Source organism: Gopherus flavomarginatus, chromosome 1 (genome assembly GCF_025201925.1).
Source record: "Gopherus flavomarginatus isolate rGopFla2 chromosome 1, rGopFla2.mat.asm, whole genome shotgun sequence".
Lineage (NCBI taxonomy): Eukaryota > Metazoa > Chordata > Testudines > Testudinidae > Gopherus > Gopherus flavomarginatus.
The window spans coordinates 1128245-1146671 of NC_066617.1; the positions used below are offsets into that span (position 1 = coordinate 1128245).

The 18427-nt window shown below is 51.4% G+C and overlaps 1 protein-coding gene across 1 annotated transcript in view; it reads left to right on the plus strand.

Moving 5' to 3' along the window:
- Window positions 1-18427, plus strand: part of SHANK3 (SH3 and multiple ankyrin repeat domains 3) — a 673138-nt gene that overhangs the window by 455197 nt on the left and 199514 nt on the right. The gene's annotated exons all lie outside the window — the stretch shown is intronic.

The window sequence follows — 18427 nt, forward strand, 5'->3', positions numbered from 1 at the left end:
GGGGCCCACGCCAGCCCCCATGGGGGTTAGGGGGCAAATGTCATGCTTCCAGCCCCGCTCCCTCCCTAGACCAGCTCCACCCCTAGTCCCATTCAGCCTCCAGCCCCAGCTCCACCTCCAGACCAGCTCCGCCTCAGGTTGCCAGTTTTGGTTGATGTATTCCTGGAGGTTACATCACCTGACATAATCTTTAATTAAATATTAATTCCTGGGGACTCCAGGACAATCCTGGAGGGTTGGCCACCCTAGTTCCGCCTCTAGCCTCACTCCTCCCCCCACCCCATTCAGCCGTCAGTCCTGCTCTGCCTCCAGGCCCAGGCTAGCCTCCATGGGGGATGGGGAGAGAGCACCCCAGTTCCAGCCCCACTGCACCCCAGTCCCATTCCACCCCAACTCTGCCTCAATGCCCATCTCCTCCCGCAGCCCTGCCTTCAGTCCTGCTCTGCTGCTGAGGAAGCCTGGGCTGTGCAGTAATGTGGCAGGGAGTGGATAGATGCCGTTAATGGCATGGGGGAGGTCAACAGGAAGAGTTTGCACACCACTGCCTCGAAGGGATCTGGATACCACCTGTGATGCCCAATGGGAAAGACTCCATGGCATAGAGCCCTGGCATAATGTGGTGTTGCTGCTGCCCAATCTCAGGGTTTTCTACTGCTGCCCAACACTGTAGAACTGAAGTGCCTCCCACATAAAAACTATAGCAATCGCAAAGTCCGTAGAGGCCCTTCTGGGGCCTCTGATGCTCCTCCCTTTTCAGGATAAGGACTGTTTGGGGTAGGGCTTGTCAATTTATTTTATTAAAAAAATCCTATGTACTTTGGGTTGGAGGGCTTTAGGCTGGGTTGGGGGGCATTGGTTGGTTTGGGATTTGAGGCGTAGAAGTGAGGGCACTATGTTATGAGTGTTGTTGCCATGATGTAAAAGCCTTTTTGAAGAAGATATTGCAGCTTTTCCTAAAGGGAGTCAGATTTTGGGGTCACCTAATTTCTGGATCTGTACCAGCTTTCACATGCTTTGTCCTACGCTTTTTGTCTGTGTTTTCCCAGAGCGGCGCAGCGATCATGATGGCTCATAGATTGAAATTTAGGGTGGCCATTCATAGAATGGAAGCTGATCTTTCATATGGCTGGGGTTCGTTCCATTACTTACCTTGAAAATTAGAACCAATACATTAAACTCGCACTTGAACTGGCTGGGAGCCAGTGTATGGACTTGAGCACAGGCTGCATATGCTCATGGTGGCCTAGATCATGGAGGAGGCAGGCAGGCACATTCTGTACCATCTGTAGCCTGTGCATCATCTTCACATTCAGCTTCAGATGCACAATAAGCGGCACTGATCCAGGTAACAAACGCATGTTTTACCATGGCCTGTTCCTTGTTTGAGAGGAGGAGACGAAGTTTCCTAGCAAGGTGAAACTTTCACCCAGGTTGTGAATGAAGGTGGTTTTTAGGTTCAGATGCTACCTGTTTTCCCAGCTTAGTGAAGAGTCAAACAGGACCCCAACTCTTCACACTATTTTGATAAGTGGAGTCTGTGCACTTTCAATGGATGGTGAGGACAGTGTCCCAGCTAGTTCTTTGAAGTACTTTCTCCTTCCCAGCCAGCATCACTTCAATTTTACCTGCATTCAGCTTGAGCCAGCTGCTTTCTCTCCAAGAGCTGATTTCTTGTAGAATTCGGACGTGTCGGTAATGGCCACATCGCATCAGTGGAGAAGGAGATGTAGGGTTGAGTGTCATGGGCGTACTGTTGACAGCTCGCTGTTGGCAGCTCGTTGTCGCTCAGTTCTCATGTGGATACTGGAGAGAAGTAGACAGTATGGACCCCTCTGCAGGCAAGGGAGTGCTTGCCCATCACTCTTCTGAGCTCTTCTGGTGAAGAAGACTAGAGCCACTGCAGTGCTGGGCCATTCATTCTGGCTGTGTCTTGTCGGTGGGTTAGCAGTACCTTGCAGTCTCCTGGGTCAGAGGCTGCAGAGAGGCCCAGTAGTCTGTGCATGGAGCACTTGCCTGTCCATGGCCCATATGAGGAGTAGCATTTAGTGCTGCTAGAGCCATCTCTGTGCTGTGCCCTGGTCTGAAGCCTGATTGGGAGGCATCCGGGATGGTGGCTGATGTCACTTATTGCTGGAGCTTGGTGGTTATGACTTTCTCAGTTATTTTCCCCGGGAATGGAAGGTTAGCGAGAGATGGCCATTTCAGAGAGCTTAATGATCGAGCAAGGCTTCGTGAAGAGAGGGTGAGCTATTGTGCATTTGAAGGTGTTTGATAGAAGCATTGCTCTGAAGGAGCCATTGACTGTTTCCATTAATAATGGATGTAGTTCTTCTTCACCATCTTCCACCAGCCAGGAAGGGCATAGATCCTTTTCACTGGTGGTGGCACCAATATTTTTCAGAATTTCTTGAGTTTTGGCATGTGTAATGGGGCCAAGCCCAGATAGGGGTAGTGGGGTAGATAATACGAGCTGTTGAGGGGTGGAACTTTGTTTCCTATTTTCATATGTATTTGGTTGTTCTGATCAACAAAGTATACTGACAGCTCCTCACAGCAGGAGATGAGATGCCGGGGTCTGGTGTCTGGGCTACAAAGTGGGTTGATTAGCTGGCTTAATATGCAAAATAATGGTGACCTTGATTCTGTGTCGCTGATTGTGTAGGAGGAAGAGACTTGTTTTACCTCCTTTACTGCAGTGGTGAAATCCTGTCAGAGTTGTTTGTGGGGCATTCAGAATACTTGCTGTGCTACCAGCGTTTTAAGTTCCCTGTGCACGACACCTGCCATAGTTGATCTATGAACTGTGGTGATCTTTTCGGTCATTGGAGTAGGGGAGAGCTGGCAGCTTGAGGCCAAGGCATCTGTGGCAGTGGCCATCTGGTGACGTGTTGTGGTACTAACTCATCTGTGCCTTGGGCTGCTTCTTGTAGGGCAAGTTGGAAACCTAGCAGTTCAGGAATCTTGGGAGGCACCAGCTTTGGCTGTTCGCTACCCTGGAGGGGAGGAGGGAAGTCTCTGAGCTCTGCATGGATATTGGAGCTGTCAACAACAGGAGAGGGGTATGTTGGTGACATCTCCAATATTTAGTCCTAAGCCAAAGATAGGATCCAGCGTCTGTCTGGCTGCACGTGTAGATCCAGAGACTGCCTGTGAGAATGCCATACTTCCGTGTGCTCAATGAGGTCAGGTACTATTGCATCTTTTGCATTGTCTATATGGAGACTGAAGTCACCAGGCCATGAATTCTGGGGGACTCCAGTACTGTGCTGGGCAAAAGCTCTGGGAGAGCATCAAGAAAATAGACCAAGTTTCTGTCTGGAGGTCTGTATGCCATTAGGAGCTGTAGGTCCCTCTTTGTCCTTTGCCTCACAGAACACAGAGATATACTTAAATGTGTTTGTTGCTGGGGTGGATCATCTTCTGCATCTGAGTTTGGAGAGAAACAGGATTGCTTCTCTGTCTCTTCTTTTTTTCATGGTGCATTCTGGGGTCTCTCTTGGCCTGAGACGTATGGAGTATCCTCTGGGAGGCTTGCTGTGTTGGGTAGGAATGGAGGTGGCATTGAACCATGTCTGTGATGCAAGTAAGCACGGGACATCATCCAAAATGGGATAATGCATGGTCTAGTGAGGAGCTGGTGTGGCCAGTAGCCTGGCTGATGAGACCCTTTAGGAAGCCCTCTAGGCACACAGAGGCAGTGCAATTGCTGGTCGCGGTAGTGTCCCTGCTGGTCATATGACAGGACTGGTGGAAAGACGGCCGCTTGCAGTGATGGCCTTGACTGGACCAGAGAGGAGGTGGCCGCCCTGTTTCTAGCCCATCCCTCAGCTCATCACACTGGATGTAGATGGCTTCAGGGAAGAGCCTATGATCTGGGCATTTCTGAAGTCAGTGAAGCTCTCTGAGGGTGTCTACACTACAGGCATTAGAGCAGCACAGCTATGGCACAACTGTTCTGCCACTATAGCTCCATAGTGCAGGCACTTCCTACGGCAATGGAAGGGTTTTTTGTTGCTGTAGGAAATCCAGCTCCCCGAGTGGCAGTACCTAGGTCTGCAGAAGCATTCTACCATCAGTCCAGCTGTCAGGACACCAGGAGTTACGTTGGGCTAGCTTTGAAAGTCTCCTGGACTCAGCTTCCGTCCTTCCCACGATAGCACCTCATGGCTGTTTTGTGCTAGCCTAATCCAGTAAGAGTTTTGGCCTTAGTGGCTATTTTCTGTGAATGTTCTGCATTTAGAGGCATTGAGGATCTATCCTTTTCCAAGCACTCCCAGAGATTCAGCACAGTGTGGTTCGGTAAACTGGGTTTGAAGCACCCAAGCCCAGCTCTCAGCTTCCATGTCCCTTTCCGTGTCTGACCTCATGTACGTCCTTATTTCCACACTCCATTAGCCTAATGTGGAATTATGTGTTGCTGTCACCTAAAATAGACTCCCAAAAGCCTGTCTGATTCACATCTGACTTATTACTAATGGGGAAAAAAAATCTCGTCTCTTTTTCTGTTCAAGAGCTGAGCGACTGCACTTAGGAGCGGGAGTAGGAGCAGTATGATTGGAAATGAAAGATTCCCTGTCTTGGCTATTTGAAATTTCCAATTCCAATGCTGAAAATGGAAAGCTCTGGTTGAATATTGATAAGTGCAGAATTTGTAGTTTGTCTTTTCTGTGAATATGTGCAGGAGGCAGTCTGAGAATTCTTATGGAAAGGACTCCTGGAATGGGCATCTGTTCCTAGATAAAAACAACGAGGAGTCCTTGTGGCACCTTAGAGACTAACAGATTTATTTGGGCATAAGTTTTCATGGGCTAAAACCCACTTCACTGGATGCATGCAGTGGAAAATACAGTAAGCAGTGTATACATACAGTATATATACACAGCACATGAAAAGATGGGAGTTGCCTTACCAAGTGGGGGGTCAGTACTGATGAGGCCAATTCAGTTAAGGTGGAGGTGGAAGGATTCGGGATATGAAACAGCTTTCACATGAGGAGAAGTTAAAAAGACTGGGGGTGTGTCTTCACTTCTGGCCGAATCGGTGGGCAGCCATCGATCCAGCAGGGATCGATTCAGACGCAATAAATCGATCCCCGAGCATTCTCCCATCGATTCCTGTACTCCAGCTCGGCGAGAGGCGCCGGCAGAGTTGACAGGGGAGTGGCAGCAGTTGAGTCACTGTAGTGAAGACACTGCGGTAAGTAGACCCAAATACGTTGACTTCAGCTACGTTATTCATGTAGCTGAAGTTGCGTAACTTAGATCGATCCCCCTCCCCTAGTGTAGAGCAGGCCTGGTACTAGTGAGCTTGGAAAAGAGATGGTTAAGGGTGAATGTGGGAAAGGTGTATGAAATCAACAATGGTGTGGAGAAAGTGAATAGAGAAGTGTTATTTATCCCTTCATGTAACATGAGAACCAGGAGTCACCCAATGAAATTAATAGGCAGCAGGTTTAAAACAAACAAAAGGAAGTATTTCTTCACACAATACACAGTCAACCTGAGGAACTCGTTGCCAAGGGATGTTGTGAAGGCCAAAAGTATAACTGGGTTAAAAAAAAGAATTAGATAAATTTGTGGCGAACAGGTCCATCAATGGCCGGTAGCCAAGGTGGACAGAGATGTAACCCTGTGCTCTTGGTGTCCCTAAACCTCTAACTGCCAGAAGCTGGATCTGGATGACAGGGGATGGATTGCTCTGTAATTGCCCTGTTCTGTGCATTGCCTCTGAAGCACCTGGCACTGGCCATTGTCACATTGGATACTGGGCTAGATGGACCATTGGTCTGACCCGATGTGGTCGTGCTTGTGGTTCTCATTCAAATGCCTCCTCAAGACCCACTTCTTCAACATCTATCAAAACCATGCTCTGGATTCTGCCTACACTACATTAGCAATTCAGAGAGGGCTTAGGCTGCTGCAGAGGAGCAGTGGAGGGTGTCTCTTGCTTAGGGCAATCCGTGTGTGGTGTGTCAGTCTCCTGGGCCTCTCTGTCATGGGAGATGTGCTGGGAGTAGGATGGGGCACAGCTGAAGCTGTTTTAACTTGCACCAAGGGGGGATCAGGCTGCAGAGAGGGGACAATGGCTCAGTTCCACTAATGAGCCCCTATCTCTGCAGTGCACTTGATAGAGCACTGGGGACTGAGTCTTCTACTTAATTTTCTCAGGTATTTTTCCTCTGGGTGAACTGCTAATTTATGGGGAAGGAACTGATTAGCCATGGTCTATCCCCCCCACCCTGATCCCTTTGCACGTGCTGTATGCTTTGTAACTTCTTCCACACCTCGCCCCCCAGCCGGCGAGGTCTGCGGGACAGGAAGGGCTGCTTCCTCCATTTGGAAAGTGCCTAGTGCCTGACTCATGCTAGGACGGCAGTTTGTAGTGGGAGTGGCTATTGCACCTACAGTTCCTGAAATCAGAATTCAAGCTTAAGGTCACAATTCAGATGAGTTTAATAGTCCCGTTTGAATACCCTGAATGTGACCTTGTCTGAATCAGTCTCCGTGCAGGAGAAGCCCATGGTGGACATAGCGGTGGTGCTGCAGGTCAGGACAGATCTGTCAGCCGAGCGGCATAGTTCTCGGGGTTCTGTACGTCAGGAGTGAGGTGCACTGAAATCAGAAGGGGACTTGCAGGAATCCAGAACTGAGTTGCTCCAGCAGAGGTCTGTGGAACTCAGCATGGGAGTAACTGGGGTGTTACAAGCCAGGATTTTGGAATTGCTTCCCCCTGAGTCATTGCCTGGAGTGCTGGCAGACTTCACTATGTTACAAGCTTGGGCCGTGGGGATAACTGTAGCTATGTGCTCTGAGATTACTGGGATACAGCGGCTGAGGTAGCAGTCCCTTGGGGCCTAGTCTGGGCTCCTTCAGAAGGATGATCGTTCTCTGGAAACTGTGAAGCCAGAGTTCCCTGATATGTTGAGAGCTTTGCAGCAGACTGGGCTCCCAGCTGGAGTTGTGTATGCAGCCCAGGCACATGTGGAAACGTGCACAGAAAGGGCTGAGGGCTGGGAACAATGGAGCAGCCGATTGCAGAGCATTGATTGACAAAGCCGACCAGCTGCCTGGGAAAGTGGACAAATTAAAAACCATCTTCTGAAAGCACTGATAACCTCTCAGCTCCCCGCAGGGCTGGCTCGCTAGCCGAATCCCAAGCAGGGCTGCTCCCCACCGCTGACAGTCATTGCTTGCGTCACAGAAGAAGTGGGAATGAGCCCTGCAGCTGCTTGGTTCAGTGCTTTGAAAATCCCTTCATTTGTCTTCCACTTTGCTGGCTCTCATCTCCAGCTCCACCTCATGTCCTCGACCTCCTCCTCAACACAGGTCTCCTGTTCGGCTGCGTTACCTGTAGCCTGGACTCCCTTCTTGACCCTGAACTCTCCTCCTCCTTCATCTCATTGGGTGGGCTACCTCTGCACTACTACCTTCCTACACCATGGCCATGCATCGCCAGCACAGCCTCTCTCTCCTCTTGCCTAGCTCTACTAAACTCCTCAAGCAGGCCTCCATCTCTCCTTAGTCTGAGTCCGACTTTAGTGAATGCTTCAACTCCCCTTGCATGTACAAAGCGTGACCCCATCACAGACTATCTCAGACCTTTTATGTCTTCCAGCTTTAGGTTGGCTGTTCAGAGGCTCCTGAGTCTCTGGGCAAGCCCCATGCCCTGAAGGGAATGAAGACTATGGAGCAGCATGGTGTGGAGCAAGTGGGTGATAGGGCGTGGGGCAGAGGCAGCTGGTGCAGCAGCATGGAAGTGATTAGAGGGGAGGTGGGCTTGGTCACCCTGCAGCAAGTGATGTGACGTGAGGGGGTGAGAAAGGCAACCACAAGGGAGAGAGCAGAGGGAGAATTACTGAGGCTGTTGTTTGGCCAGGACCCCTGGGTTTGCACCCAAATCCTTGTGCAGAAAGGGTTAAAAGACCCACTAGAACTTTAATTCCTAGCCAGGCATGTGCTGCGCAACCTCTTGGCTTTCTGCCTCACTGGGCTGCACAGATTTTATGTATTTATGTTTTAACACAAACAGTTTTGATCCAACTTTGTAATATTTTGGTCAAACTGCAGTTCCCAGAGTAGAGATGGTCCTAGGGCACCAGCGGTTTCCTTGGGGCTTTTAAGTCCCTCCTCCTCTTGTAAGGAAAAATCCGAGGGGAGTGGGTGATGTGCTCAAGTAACCTGGGGATTTATTTGTATAAACAGGGAAATGCATATTCACCAAATACATCATTTGCTTAAAACTCCAGATTTCTGGACCTTCAGCCTTAACAAGTATGTTGTGTGGACAGCTGTGGCACAATGTATCCACATTAACAGATATTCTTCTTCGAGTGATTGCTCACATCCACTCCAGTTAGGTGTGCGCGCCGCGCGTGCACGTTTGCAGGAAACTTTTTACCCTAGCAACCCCAGTGGGCCGGCAGGTCGCCCCCTAGAGTGGCGCCACTATGGCACTAGATATATACCCCTGCCGGCCTGCCCGCTCCTCAGTTCCTTCTTACCGCCGTGTCGGTTGCTGGAACTGTGGAGTGCGGCTTGCTGTCCTCCACGTACCTAGCTCTCCTGTACACTGTACGTAGTCGTAGTTGTAAATAGTTTTATAGACAGTTTGAAGTAGTATATTAGTTAGTTGTTTATTATATATAGTTGTTTAACTTGTTCGCAGGTGGGCCGTTGCCCTTCCCGGCGCCCGGCACCGGGCTCATGCCTGGTTCGCCGGGCTTCAAGCAGTGCTCGGCATGCAAGAAGCCGATGCCGACTAGCGATCCCCACGACGCGTGCCTCAAGTGCCTGGGGGAATCGCACATCAGTGAGAAGTGTCGTATCTGCAAGGCCTTTAAGCCTCGCACAAAGAAGGAGAGGGATCAAATACTCCGTGCTCTCCTAATGGAAGCGGCACTGACTCCGGCACCGGCGGCGCAACTGGCCTCTTCTACTCCGGCACCGGACCGCGCTGGCACTGGCAAGACTCCCCGGCACCGTCCATCCCCGGCACCGGGAGCAGATCCAAGACCCTCGACGTCTGCAACACCATCGAGGCAGGCTCGAGTGGAACGCCCGGCACCTACCTTGGCCGCGACACCGCCTGCAGGGCTGCTGTCGACTCCGGGTCCAGAAGGTCCGTCGAGTCCAGCCCCTCCTAGCTCCCCCTTGAGATCAGGGGTCGAGCTGTTAGTCCCATCTACGCCAGAGACCTTTGCCTCGGCACGGGACTTGATAGCGCTAACGGAGCCATCGCAGCCTCAGACGGCACCCCCAGGACGGGTAATGTCCAGAGGCAAACCGATGCTGAGAGCGCTGTCTCCGGAGTCCCGGCACCGATCGTCCCGGAGACGTGAACGCTCGCGCTCGGGGCGCCGCTCGCAGTCCCGGCACCGTTCTCCCCGGCGGTACCGGTCCTACTCGCGGCGCCGATCAGCATCTGCACGGTCCCAGTCTGGCTCCTCTTATCACCGGCACCGAGACTCTAGGAGCCATTCACCTCGGCGTTCAGCTCCTCGTTCGACCTCCCGGCACCGAGCCGGTGGTAGGTCCCGATCCCGGTCGACCTCCCGGCACCGCATCGGTGGCAGGTCCCGGTCCCCACTGCCATCCCGGCACCGCGCTGAATGAAGCGGTCCCACTCTCGGCACCGACCTCGAGGCAGATCCCGAGCCGGATCCCGGCACCGACTACCATGCCGTTCCTGGTCCCGATCCCGGCACCGGTACGGGTCGCGGCACCGATCCTCGGCACCGAGGAGAGCGTCGGCATATAGAGACCTATGCGTTGGGCCAGGACAGACACTCGGCCCTGTTTCAGGACCCTCCACCTCAGGAACGAGGGCCTCAACAGTGGGGGTTTTGGACCCCATGGGCGTACCGCCAAGCCCAGGGTCCACAACATATTACTCCCCGCCCTGCGCCGGAACGCAGGCCACCAGAGGCAACAGTGTCTAGACCCCCACCCTCCCCGGAAGGAGAAGACAGGTCCAGTCACCAGGACCCAGAGCTCCCTCCAGCGACGGAGGTGCAGCCCCAGATGGAACCCCCTGTGGACACTCTGTTGCCGGGGGTTTCCTCGTTGTCTTCCCCGGATGAGGCAGTGGCGGGTACCTCATCCTCCAGCCCTCCCCCTCTAGATCTTAGGGCACACCAGGACCTCCTCCAACGCGTGGCACAAAACCTGGACATTCAAGCAGAGGAGGTCTCTGAAATCGAGGACCCTGTGGTGAGCATCCTCTCCGCCGATGCGCCCACCAGAGTGGCCCTGCCTTTTATCAAGACTATTCAGGCCAATGCCGCTACTATCTGGCAGTCTCCGGCCTCCATCCCTCCAACCGCTCGAGGAGTGGAAAGGAAGTACATGGCCCCCTCGAAGGGCTATGAATACCTGCACGTTCACCCGACACCCTGCTCCCTTGTGGTCCAGTCGGTGAACGACAGGGAGCGCCACGGTCAAGAGGCCCCGGCGCCCAAGTCTAAGGAGGCGAGGCGGATGGACCTCCTGGGCCGCAAGGTCTATTGAGCGGGGGCGCTACAGCTCAGGGTCTCGAACCAGCAGGCCCTCCTTAGCCGCTACTCCTTTAACTCTTGGGTAGCGGCGGGAAAATTTGCAGAGCTGTTACCACAGGACGCCCGTCAGGAGTTTACCACCATCCTGGATGAGGGCAAAAAGGTAGCAAGGACCTCGCTACAAGCCTCTTTAGATGCTGCGGACTCGGCCGCTCGGACCCTTGCCTCGGGGCTTACGATGCGCCGAATTTCCTGGCTTCAGGTCTCTGGCCTTCCGCCAGAGCTCCAGCATACTATCCAGGACCTCCCCTTGGAAGGCCAGGGCCTGTTTTCCGCTAAAACAGACCCCAGACTAAAGGACCTTAAAGACAATAGGGTCATAATACGGTCTTTGGGGATGCATATGCCTGCGACACAGCGCAGGCCATTCCGGCAGCAGAACCAACAACAGCAGCGTCGGCCGTATCCTCAGTTCCGTCCGCGGCAGGAACAACCGACGCAGACAGTCGGGTGGCCAAACGGGGCAAAACCAAGGCTCCGCCAAGGCCCCTCCTGGACCCAAGCCTTCATTTTGAAGGTGCGCCCAAGGGCGCAGTACCAGTTTCCCCTCCAGATCCTTGCCCGCAGTTTTCCAACCGTCTTTCATTTTTCCTACCGGCGTGGACCCAAATAACATCGGACCGTTGGGTCTTGCGTACTGTGCAGGCCGGTTATCGCCTGCAGTTTTCATCGCTCCCTCCCTCCCACCCACCATCCTCGTCCCTCTTCAGGGACCCCTCTCAAGAGCAATTCCTCCGTCAGGAGGTGCAGACACTCCTCGTCAAGGGAGCCATAGAGGAGGTTCCATAGAGCGAGAAGGGGAAGGGGTTTTATTCCCGCTACTTTCTAATCCCCAAGTCCAAGGGGGGCCTCAGGCCTATCCTCGACCTGCGGGAACTCAGCAAGTATATGGTAAAGTTGAAGTTCTGTATGGTATCCCTTGGAACCATCATCCCATCCCTGGATCCCAGAGACTGGTACACCGCCCTCGACATGCAGGACGCTTACTTCCATATCGCCATATTCCCCCAGCACAGGCGTTTCCTCCGCTTTGTGGTCAACCGCCAACATTATCAATTTGCGGTCCTCCCGTTTGGCCTCTCTACGGCCCCGAGGGTGTTCACGAAATGCATGGCAGTCGTCATCGCACACCTTCGGCGCAGCCGCGTTCACGTGTTCCCCTACCTCGACGACTGGCTGATCTGAGGCACATCGGAGCTGCAGGTCCGCGACCACATCCGCAGGATCAGCAGCCTCTTTGCTGCCCTAGGCCTCGTGATCAACGTGGACAAGTCTACTCTGCTCCCCACGCAGAGGATAGAGTTCATCGGGGCCGTTCTGGACTCTACCCTAGCCAGGGCCTTGCTGCCCTGGCCCAGGTTCCAGTCGCTGTCGGCCATCATTCTGCGCTTGCAGGCGGCCCCGCTGACCTCTCTAAGAACATGTCTGGCCCTCCTGGGACATATGGCGGCCTGTACGTTCGTGACAGCGTATGCCCGACTCCGCATGAGGCCTCTTCAATCTTGGCTCATCACGCAGTACCGGCCGGCCAGACATTCGTTGGACACAGTTGTCACCGTTCCCCAAAGGGTACTGGACTCCCTTCGGTGGTGGCTGGACCAGTCCGTAGTCTGTGTGGGACTCCCGTTTCATCCGCCCCAGCCCTCGGAATCCCTGACTACGGACACCTCAGATCTGGGCTGGGGGGCGCACTGCGGCGCCCGAAGAACTCAGGGCTTGTGGACCCCTCAGGAGCTGGACCTCCACATCAACATACGGGAGTTGAGAGCGGTCCGTCTTGCTTGTCAAGCATTCGTCCATCACCTTCAAGGTCGTTGTGTCGCGGTGTTCACCGACAACACGACGACCATGTTCTACATCAACAAGCAGGGCGGCACCAGGTCCTCTCCCCTATGTCTTGAGGCGATGCGTCTCTGGGAGTTTTGTATAGCCCATGCCGTTCATCTTTCCACCTCCTATCTCCCGGGAGTACGAAACACTCTAGCGGATTGACTGAGCAGGTCCTTCCGCTCGCACGAATGGTCCCTCCGTCCAGACGTCACCCTCTCACTCTTCCAGAGGTGGGGTCGTCCCCGGATGGACCTCTTCGCTTCCAGGGAGAACAGGAAATGTCGAACATTCTGCTCCTTTCAGGGTCAGGAGCCCGGGTCTATAGCGGATGCCTTCCTGATCCCATGGGCGACCCACCTGTTCTACGCGTTCCCTCCCGTTCCGCTGATACACAGGGTCCTCCTCAAGGTGCGCAGAGACAGAGCTCGTGTGATTCTCGTAGCTCCAGCGTGGGCCAGACAACATTGGTACCCCATGTTGCTGGACCTCTCAATAGCCAACCCAGTTGCCCTGCCCCTACATCCGGACCTGATCACCCAGGACCACGGCAGGCTCTGTCACCCGGACCTTCCGTCTCTGCACCTTACGGCATGGCTCCTGCGTGATTGACAGGCTCCGAGTTACACTGCTCTACCCCGGTTTGGGAGGTTCTCCTGGGCAGTAGAAAGCCTTCCACCAGGGCTACTTACTCGGCTAAGTGGAAGCGTTTCTCCTGTTGGTGTTCGGAGAAAGGTCTTCTCCCTATGGATTCCCATCACCACTATTCTAGACTACATCTGGTCCCTCAAGGCCCAGGGTCTGGCGTTGTCGTCCCTCCGGGTCCACCTAGCGGCTATCTCCGCGTTTCATCCTGGAGGGGACGGATGTTCCGTCTTCTCCCACCCTATGGTGGCGAGATTCCTGAAGGGACTGGAGCGTCTCTATCCACAGATCCGCCCTCCTGCCCCTTCATGGGATCTCAACCTGGTCCTAACTCAGCTCATGGGTCCTCCATTCGAGCCGTTAGCTACTTGCTCCCTGCTCTATCTCTCATGGAAGACCGCCTTCCTAGTGGCCATCACCTCAGCTAGACGGGTGTCAGAACTACAGGCCCTCACAGTAGATCCCCCGTATACGGTCTTCCATAAAGACCAGGTGCAGCTGAGACCACACCCTGCCTTTCTTCCCAAGGTAGTCTCAGCTTTCCACATTAACCAGGAGATCTTTCTCCCCGTCTTTTTCCCAAAGCCCCATTCGTCCCGCAGGGAGCAACAGCTCCACTCGCTAGATGTCCGTCGGGCGCTAGCATTTTATGTGGACAGGACCAAACCGTTCTGCAAGTCCCCCCAGTTATTCGTGGCGGTAGCGGACCAGGTCAAGGGGCTACCGATTTCCTCGCAGAGGATATCTTCCTGGGTTACCTCCTGTATCAGGACCTGTTATGACCTGGCCAACGTTCCGACGGGCCGTGTGACTGCTCACTCCACCAGAGCACAGGCGTCATTGCTGGCTTTCCTTGCCCGCGTGCCAATCCTAGAGATTTGTAGGGCGGCGACCTGGTCATCGGTCCACACATTCGCTTCCCATTACGCCCTGGTTCAGCAGTCCAGAGATGATGCGGCCTTTGGCTCTGCAGTGCTCCAGGCCGCGACTTCTCACTCCGACCCCACCGCCTAGGTAAGGCTTGGGAATCACCTACCTGGAATGGATATGAGCAGTCACTCGAAGAAGAAAAGACGGTTACTCACCTTGTAACTGGTGTTCTTCGAGATGTGTTGCTCATATCCATTCCACACCCGCCCTCCTTCCCCACTGTCGGAGTAGCCAGCAAGAAGGAACTGAGGAGCGGGGGGGCCGGCAGGGGTATATATCTAGTGCCATAGTGGCGCCACTCTAGGGGGCGACCTGCCGGCCCACTGGAGTTGCTAGGGTAAAAAGTTTCCGGCAAACGTGCACGCGCGGCGCGTACACCTACCTGGAATGGATGTGAGCAACACATCTCGAAGAACACCAGTTACAAGGTGAGTAACCGTCTTTTCTCCCCAGCAAAGTTGGTTAACTTCAGGCTGTTCATTTGATTTAATAACCCTTCTACATATCTAACAAGAACCTTTCATTGAAAAACCCTCCTCTTGAAAACAGTTCTGCTGCTAGTGTGCCGAGACCATTGTCTGTCATGCTGACTCGGCCTGATCTGGCTGCATACATCTGTTTTCTCTTGGCTTAGATTTAGTCGTAAGCTGCTTGGGACAGGGACTGTTTTTTTGTTTTGTGTTTGTGCAGCACCAAACACAACAGCTTTCTAGGCTACAGTAATACAAATAATAAGCTCTTAAAAGTATGGAAGTTGCCAGTTACAGTTCATACCTGCAAAGAACAACAATGCTGATGTTTACAATTCGATTCTACAAACTATCTTGTTTTTGACTCTTGAAGCTGGGACCTCGGCATCATTCCTGACACTGGTGAGAATTCTGTGCCGTAGAAGCAAAGAGGCTTATAGTTTAGCCAGTTAAGCGCTTTGACACTTGAAGATTTGTGTGTACAACTTTGAGATAGTGAACCACTAACCCCTAATAACGTGTAATCCATAAACACGGATTTCCCTGATGATGAAAAGGGAGAAACTTGGTTCTTTGAAAGTGGGTTTTTTCAAAGCTGTCCCATGGAGGAGTGTACGTGTGTAAGTTTAGTAACCATTGCATTTTGGAAGCAGGGAGGAGAGAGAGCCTTGCATTTCTTTTTTTTTTTAAAGGTGACATTTGTAAGTCCTTGTAATTTGAATGAAGTTGTAACTGCAGGAGGAAAAACTAGAACTTCCTATGATTAAGGACAAAGATTTCAGAGGACAGTGTTATTTCTGTAGGAAGTGAGTGGGGTAGAGGGGTCAGGGGAAAGCTAATAAGGGAAGCCTGGCTACACCCACTGCTGTGGAGTCACAACTAACACCTCCATAACACTAGGGTACCTATCCTTGTTCAGTCATTGAGGATTTGTTTCAGAATTCATCTCATTTGTTTTTTCTGTTGTCTATTGACACTGTAATAGCTGTTGCCAGTTAACTATTACAGCGTAAGAAGAGATACCGGAAACTTTTTCAGGAACAGTAATCACTTTACTTAACTGTTGCTAAGAACTGCACAGGTGCATTATGTTGGCTTGCCTGTTTGGCTCCAAGGGCCAGCAAAGTGTATTTGCAGATAAAGCTCGCTACCTAATGATTCCCAGAAGTAACAGGAGTATCAGTGTCCCATTGTTTTCTGTATTCAAAATGAGCATTTGTGATTCAGGTTTCTGAGTTGGACGTTCACACAGTCTGTTTTACCATATTTTCATTCTCCTCCTGCTCAATTATTTTAGTGCTCCCCTAATCCTGTCCATTTCTTCTACAGATATCTCCATCCTCTATCTCAACAAGATAAGATCTTGGAGCACTTATGTGTCACTCAATCGCCTTTGCAAGTTTCCGTGCTCCTATTAGATCAGTACAAACAATCTCTCAGTTTTCCAGGAGTGATAAAGGCTTTGTTCTGCTTGACTTGTCTCAGTTTTAGCTGGTTTGTATTGCTCCTTGTAACAGCGTGGATTGCATCAGTTTTAAAGTTGGCAATCTGATCCTTAGACATCTTCCCATGAGGAGTTGAGTAGGTGATGCGCAGTCTGCCAGTGATGTATTCCCATAGCCCAACAGGCAAAGATAGTAGGGTCTACGTTATCAAAACTAGATTTTTTTCTGGATCCTTTTTACAATTCCATTCAGTTGAGGAAACAATGGACTTGAAATTTTGTGAATAAATTTCCATTGCTTTGCAAAAGGTTTAAAGTCTCTGGAGCAAAACTGTGACCCATTTGTCACTAATGAGTTCTCCAGGCATGCCATGCCTTGGAAACATAGACTTCTGGTGTCTGATGGCAGAAGCACTTGGTTTTCTGAAGCGGGCAGATTTCTAAGTATTTTAAATAATATTCATCCGGAATAAGATAATCTGCACCTTGAAACTCAGACAGGTCAGTGACAAGTTTCTGCCAACGTCTGTTTGGTACCTCATGTGCTAGCATTGGTTCCTCTGGATTTTCGTTTTTGAAGGTTTGACATGTATTGCAAGACTGTACCATGTCCTCAATTTGACTACACGTGCATGACCAACAGATAGCGTCTCAAGCTCTCCTTTTCCGTAGTTCTGTTCCCAGGTGACTTTCATGAATAATAGCCAAGCTTTCTTTTCTGAGACTTGCCAGCACTATAATGTTGTCACTTTTAAAGACAAGTCCATCTTGCACTTAGTTCCTCTCTGTATGACCAATAACCATGAATATCTTTTGGTACTGCAGGTTTCTTGTCTGGCCACCCTTGCAAAATAGTTTGTCTTAAAGTTTGTACCATGACATCATTTGCAGCAGCTGCTTGAAATTCCTTTGATTTCTCTCTAAAATAGGCAAATAAGGACATTGTGAGCTGCACTGCTCCATCAGCTGCCTCTGAACTTTCTCCTTCACTATGCTGCATGAATGTGTAGTGCCAGCAGACCCTGGTCGTTGGCGGGCGGGATCGAAGCGGGGACTTCTGGCGCTCAGTGCATGAGGCTCTACGGCATGAGCTCAAAGCCAACTGGTTCTTAGCTAAGGCTGTCGAGCAGACTCATTAATCAATCTCTCTCTCTCTCTCTCTCTCTCTCTCTCAGAGGTCTTGGGACAGAGCACCACACCCAGGAGGTGTGTGGATTACAAATGCTCTGGATGAAGCATTAGCAGTTGCGAACTCTTTCCCTGGTCTGTATCCAGCCTCCATTTGATATTTCTGGAGCCTTGGCTACCATCTTTAAACTCTTGGTGGAGCAATGTACAAAGCTTTCCTGAAGATGGCCTGAAGTGGTTTGTGGTTTGTTTCCACAGCTACTTTCCCCCCATAGATAAAGTGATGAAATCAAGTACAACCAAACACTGTCACCAGCATTTCTCTTTCTATATGGGAATAGTTCTGCAGTCTAGTTGTCAGACCTCTGGAGCCATCTTTTGTAGCAGTACAGCCCCAATCCAGTAGAACTTGCATCCACTGACACAGTGACTGGTTCTTCGACATTAAAGTAGCTTCAGCCCTTGTAAGCAGTTCTTTCAAGTGTTGTTCTGCCACCTCGGGTATTGGCACCCAGGCAAACTTGATCTGTTTTCCCAACAGCTGTCTTAGAGGAGTTGCTGCTGTTGACACGTGTGAGATAAATGTCCTGAGGTAAGTAACTATTCCAAGAAATCTTTGCAATTCAGCCTGTCACTAATTGCAGCAGTTTTTGAGTAGTCAGGTTTTAGGCCTTCTTTGGCCAGCTGAAGCCCCAAATGTTTGATTTCTGTCAGAGCCTGTTTTCATTTGCTTACATTCAGTTTCAGGTTCCTTTCATGAGGCCTGCCTAGAACTCTCTTCTGCCTTTCATCATGCGTCATGCTATTTCCTCACACCAGGTTTTCATCTATATAACTTTCAGCTCCTTCCAGACCTTCAGATATCTGTTGGATCATTCCTTGGTGCACTCCAGGAGCGGAGCAGGTGTCAGAGGGCAGCCTGGTGAACCTGTACCTGCCAGACGGTGGGCTGGGCGTACAGACTCTCTACAACTTTAGTCATCCACCTCTATTCGTCAAAATGTGCCACTGGCATCTATGGGTGAAAATTATAGCTCTCACCAGCTGGCTGGTGATTCCTTCTCCTGTAGGCAGCTGCAACCGTTCCCTTCGTATTGCTTTTCTCAGATCCCCTAGCACAGGAGTCGGCAACCTTTCAGAAGTGCTGTGCCGAGTCTTCATTTATTCACTCTAATTGAAGCTGTTGCATGCCAGTAATACAATTTAACGTTTTTAGAAGGTCCCTTTCTAAAAGTCTATAATATATAACTAAACTATTGCTGTATGTAAAGTAAATAAGGCTTTTTAAATGTTTAAGAAGCTTCATTTAAAACTAAATTAAAATGCAGAGCCCCCCGGACTGGTGGCCAGGACTTGGGCAGTGTGAGTGCCACTGAAAATCAGCTCACGTGCCACCTTCGGCACCTGTGCCATAGGTTGCCTACCCCTGTC